Here is a 6,000-nt window from a genome sequence, read left to right as displayed (position 1 = left end):
TTTGCATCAGTGAAAGCAAGGAAGGTGCAGTTATAATTTTCATGTGGTGCCATAATTTGTTAATTAAAAATTAACGAGCTTGACTTGTATTTTTGAGCTGATATTATGGTAAAGTTATTTAAAAGATGGGTGTCAGATGTTTGAACAGGGGCACAATTTCAGTGCTTGCCATTTTCCGTAGATATGCCCCTGTGGATAACCTAGTTTCTCACATCCCAAGTCTTTCCATCATTTACAAGGAATTAGCCAGAAATGTGATAGGATATTCTCTACTTCCCTGGATGAATGCAGCTTTAATGACTCTCGAGAAGTTTGACACCATCAGGGAAAAAGCAGCCCATCCATTAGCTGAACATTCATTCCTGCAGTACACCATCGGACTAACAAAATTCACCACAGATACTGGAACAACAGCTCTCCAGCCCGTGACCTCCACCACTAGTGAGAAGGTCAACAGGTACATGGGAACACTGCCACCAGCTGATTGCACAGCAGATTGCACACTATCCTGGTTTGGAAAAATACCTCTGTTCCTTCATTGTTGCCTAATCTAAATCTACCCTGACACTGCTGCAGACATAACCTCACTAGGACTGTAGAAGTTCAAGATTGTGGCTCAACACTCCCTTCTCAGGAAGAGATGAGGGTGGACAATGAAAGTTATGAAGTCAAGTTTCCAAAACAATGAACAAAAATCTCTTGATTCTATTCCTGGGTTTCATGTTGTCCAACAGAAGTGAAAGTGACCAGTCCCTTTGGTTCTTATGTGATTATGGCTGTGGAGTCAGACATGGTATAGTGCATGCCTGGCTGTAATGTTTATGCTGGGTACATGATGGTAATGCATCAATACTAAACAACACAAAATACTGGGATGTATATATAAGATATTAAATAATATATATTTATTGTTATATTAATTTAAATAACAGAATATCTTATATACTTTTATATTATTAAGATATATAAAATACAAAATACACAAAACATACAAGAAAACTTTGGTGAGGAAAGTGAAAATTGTCCTATTATCAATATACTCCAACACTGAGTACAATACTCAAGATTCAGCAGTTGCACTTTAAACAATGCATTGCAAATCTCTGATAATCCACATAACCACATACCAGAGAGTCTTGTTGACAGTGAGCAGGTTACAATGAATTACAAAATGATCTTGATCAGTTAGAGAGATGGGCTGAGGAATGCGAGTTAATTTCGACGTAGATAAGTGTGAGGTAATGCATTGTCAACATTCAAACCACGATGAATGTTCGGGCACTGACGAGTGTTGTGGGACAGAGGGATGTGAAAGCTCGCTGGAAGAGGCTGCACAAGTATACAAGGTGGTGAAGAAGGTTTAGCATGCTGACCTTCATCAGTCATGGCGTCAAGTTTAAGAGTGGGATATATATACATGTCAACGGTGAGACTGCACTTGGAGTATTGTGTACAGTTGTGGTCATTGTTATAGGAAAGACATTGTCAGGCAGGGGAATGTGCAGAAGAGATTGTGAGGGATTAGAGGGACTGAGTTATTGGGAGAGGTTGCCCAAACCGGATCTTCATTCTTTGGAGCAGAGGAGAATGAGGAGCCACCTCAAATAATTTTATAAAATCATGAGAGGTGTGGAGAAGGTAGTCTTTTCCCAGAGTTGGAAAGTCGAAACTAGAGGGCACAGATACGAGGTACGGGAGAGGGATTTAAAAGAGACCCGGGAGGCAACTTCTTTACCTAGAAAGTAGTGAGCTCTTGGAATGAGCTACCAGAGGAGGTAGTTGAGTGGAAGTATAATTGAAACGTTGAGATGTATTTGGATAAGCACACGGAAGGAAAGGCTTGTAGGGTGAAGGTTTGTGTGCGGGTAACTAGGAGAATGGGGTGGTCGGCATAGACCAGTTGGGCCGAAGGGTCTGTTTCTGTGTTGTTTCACTCTATGATTAAAACTGCTGACGATGACACATCACAACGGCAGTGAAGGGTCCCCAGGCGTCTTGCTCTCCATAGCACCGGACCCTGACTCCGATCTGACAAGGACCGTGTGGCTCCCCTCCCCTTTAAACAAAGTCACGCACAGGCGTTTTCCATGAGGGGAAGCCAGCCTAACATCCCAGAAACCCCCTAGGAGAACAGCATTCCCAACCTGAATGATCACTCTACCGTCGCTCCATACTGAGGTCGTGTCAGACTGGCAGATTTTCCAGAGATGCACAAAACATTGGAGGAACTCAGCAGGTGAAGCACCATCTACCCGATTCAGCAGATCAAATATTCTGACAGATTTTCCAAACTATTGGATGTTATAAATACACTTTCACTTCACTTTTGTTTTTTTGGATAGTACATGGTATCTTAATAAATCTTACAGTCAGCCTCGAGCCCTGCTGAGTTCTGCAGGAGACGTCACCTGGTGAAAACAACACCCACGGTGGAATTTCTGAACCGTCTGTCTGCGGATTACCGGAGTTGTGCCTCGGCTCTGCTGATGGAGCCATTTTTCATTATCTTTGTGCTAATCCCCGGAGGGCGGTGCTGAAAAGGGGAGAAAATCATGACAACATGTTTTCATAGGATGTTCAAATGTTGAGAGCAGTGGCAGCACGGGATTATCATTTTACGTAACCATTCCATCAAGCCTATGGAGATGCATAACAAAGTGATGATGGCTGTGATACTGCTCGGTTGATTGTTGCAGCAGAGTTCTGACTATCGGATTGTGTTGTAGATGTGGGTGTGCCGTTACCCAGACTCTTGCCCCTGTGTGGTCACTTGCAGAACCGGTTACGGACGGCATTGTTTGGTGACCGGGCACATTACTGCTAGGCTGCCGGTTGCTGGGTGTGCAATGCAGCCGGGCTGGGCGGACTCCGGCTGCTGAGGAAGCGGAAGTGTTGCTGCTCCGGTCCAATCTGCTTTGGCTGCCACGTTGGTGGCGACGTGGACTTGTGGGACCCGGCACCGGAGCGTGGGCTGGCTCGGCCGCGGCACCGACACGCACTCGCGGACAGGAGCCCGAGGTGAGCCGGGGGCCGGGGGGTAGTGGAAGGGGAAGCGGGGTGAGCTCTCGCCGAGTCCCTGCTCCCGAGTTTGGGCCTCGGCAGCCGCTTTGGATCGCACCGGGCTGAGATCGGGGGAAGGGAGCCGGATTGCCGGGCCGTGGTCACTGCACTGAAGGCATTGCATTTAATACAGCTTCGTGGACCTTATCCTGCTGATCGATCCTGCCTTTGCTACGCTTTAAGATCCTAATTAGTGCACTTCCTCGCACCGAATCCAACTTCAGGTGATCCTGCCGGTGTTGCAGTCAGCTTCAGGTGGCTGGTAATCTGTGTTACCTGCGGGTTACCCTCTGTCACTGTTCCAGAGCGCTGTCTGCCTGCAGTGCATGTAACCCTCAGCTGTGCGCCGTCTGTCTATGGTTCCGGGGTTTACGAGCCCGGTTTGCTCCTCTTCCCCTGGTTTTGGGGTGTATGCTGGCCAGACCTCTCCTGCTTTCTGAATGGTGCTGTCTGGGGAGCCACCTTGGGCCTTGTTTTAATATTTGATGTGAAAGACAGTCTCTTGTTAATGCAGTTCTGGAAGCAAGGGTTTAAAATAACCTCCATCCCCTTGACAAATGAAAATGTGAGGAATCGGTGGATTAATTTGCTCTGGAGTAACTCAATGAAAGCAGCACTATTGTCCACACCAAAGGTGGAACGATGCACTACATCTTAATCCTGATGCCAGTATATTTCTTCACTGGTGCAATTGTGGTATTGCCTTGCTGGGGATCGGCAGTGGTAGCTCACTTCCAGTTGATGCAGACGCTTGGCGGTTTCACCCCTCCTCTGACGACGCTGGCACTATTTAATATTTCAGTAATATTATAAATATACTGTTTCATCAAGCATTTTTTGTTGTTTACATAATTCATTATGGGTTGTATGTAAAAGTATGTGAATGGCATACATCAGCACGGCACCACATCATACGTGAGTCTCACTGAAATAACACACTTTTAGTGCACGCTTTTATCCCTGGGCTGCCTGTGATTTTCTTTCAGTTAGTCTTGCATCAACAAAACATAACATCTAAACTGGCTCTGAACTGTTTCGGTACCCTTTTTAACGTGCCGTTTTTCTGGATGAGACGTTGAGATGGGTTGTTGGTTGGATCCAAGAGATCCTGTGGCACTCCAGGAAATCCTTTAATGATTTCCAGGCCAAAATATATTCCTGAACAGGCACTGTTAAACATCAGATCATTAGCTGTGTTCCTCCAGCGTTTTGTGTGTGAGGCTCGGATTTCCAGCATCTGCAGATTTTCTGTTGTTCATGAGGTCATCACGTGGTTATGTTGGTGAACTTCTCAGTACCTGCGTGAATAAATCAACTAGTTTTACTTTACATGCCTCACGTGCATTGACTAATTAGTGCATAGACTGTCCCTGAAGTACGAACACCGTCTGTACATGATCAAGGCCCCATAATATTCAATTTAAATATCTGATATGTTTACAGACATATGTAGGCGTGTCAGAAATCATTCCTCTCCTCCTCACTTTTAATGATTGTTCCTTCTTACGAGTTGTTTCTGTTTTGATGCCATTCAAGACACAAATGTAGCGGTGTGGTTTCTGTGTTGAATATTTTTTGTGCTTTTTCTGGATTATGGACTGAATTAACATGGATGTTTGTAATACAGACCCTGGGGCAGGAGGCAGAATGTATTGTGTAAAACTAGTTAAAGGGCCTTGTGAAGTCTTAGCTAATGATTTTTCCTATCATGTCAAAACGTGTAAGTCTGGGACGGGGGCAGGATGAGGTTACAGTGTACTCTGCAGTGATGACGTTACAGAGTGGGTTCCATTGGAGTGCTGTCATACTGTTAAGTTGCTTTTTCACTTTTCCTGTAGTTGAAAGTAATTTGCTACAGTAAAATAGGAAAAGTGGGAAGGAGGAGAATATTTCTTGCGTATTTTTTAAAATCTCTTTTTGCAGTGCTGGAGAGACCTGGTGTGAAATGTCTCAATTCCTGACAAACTATGTTGGGGGAAATTCCTCTCAACAAGGGAACACAAGGATTTGAGAAAAGAAGTGAGAATGCTGGGGGTCCTTTGTGGTGGATGCTGTTTTCCTGCAGTAGTGCTCTGTATAGGTGTGCTGAGAGGCAGCGAGGGCCACCATCCGCTACCCTTTGTAGGATTTTCCATTCAAGGGCATTGATGTTTCCATACCAGGCCATGATGCAGCCAGTCCGTATACTCTCCACCACACTTCTTATAGAAGTTGGTCAAAGTTTTTGATGACATGCTGAACCTGTGCAAACTTCCAAGGAGACAGAGGTGCTGCCGTGCTTTCTGTTTAATGGCAGTCAGGAGCTGGACCCAGAACAGGTCCTCTGAAATGGTGACACCGAGGAATTTAACGCTGCTGACCCTCTCCACTTCCGATACCCCGATGAGGACTGGCTCAGGGACCTCCCAAAGTCAATAATCATCTCAGGTCTGTCAGGTTCACCGGAAACTTTAGGGTATGACAGGGTAATAGGTAAAAATAAAAGTGAAGCAAACGTGTGTTTGGGCATTAATAGCAGCAGCGTGCAGTAGTGCACAAGGTCTGCGATTCTGACCCCATCGAACTTTCGAAGGGCGTCGGATGATCGGAGTTGTACTTCTGTTGCGTTGCAGGGTTCCCTGGACGACCACGGTAGCTGCAAAGTGAAATCGTGTACCTTGATGATCGCAAGGAGTCGACTATGCGGGTCTGTGTCTAACCAACGGCACTGTACCTCTTTCAGAGTCAGGAATGCTTTTTCAAAGATTGAATGGTTTACTGAGTACTGAAAAAATGTTGCTTGATGCGCAAAAACGAGAAAGCTGGTCTGCTTTGTGGTAAACTAAATGATTACATTTGGCACTGCAGGCAGACATTAGTAAGGAGTCGTGGGCAGCGATGGCGACTGTTTCTCTATCACAGGCACAGCGGTTTGTCAGGGGGAACCAGTGTCACTCTGGC

General features: G+C 45.5%; 1 protein-coding gene across 5 annotated transcripts in view; it reads left to right on the top strand.

The window, feature by feature from the left end:
• The first annotated feature begins 2,658 nt into the window (after positions 1–2,658).
• The window catches only part of sec31a (SEC31 homolog A, COPII coat complex component), an 88,737-nt gene continuing 85,395 nt past the window's right edge, over positions 2,659–6,000 (top strand). For 3 of the 5 annotated variants that reach the window (XM_063043455.1, XM_063043456.1, XM_063043454.1), the window contains exon 1: positions 2,661–3,018. The gene's annotated coding sequence lies outside the window, so the exon portion shown is untranslated. Of the gene's footprint in view, positions 3,019–6,000 lie in introns of all 5 variants that reach the window. The other 2 variants (XM_063043453.1, XM_063043457.1) reach the window with 2 other exon arrangements.

Source organism: Mobula hypostoma, chromosome 3 (genome assembly GCF_963921235.1).
Source record: "Mobula hypostoma chromosome 3, sMobHyp1.1, whole genome shotgun sequence".
Classification (NCBI taxonomy): Eukaryota; Metazoa; Chordata; class Chondrichthyes; order Myliobatiformes; family Myliobatidae; genus Mobula; species Mobula hypostoma.
Note: the sequence above shows the minus strand (reverse complement) of the source record. Positions and strands in the feature narration are given on the sequence as shown.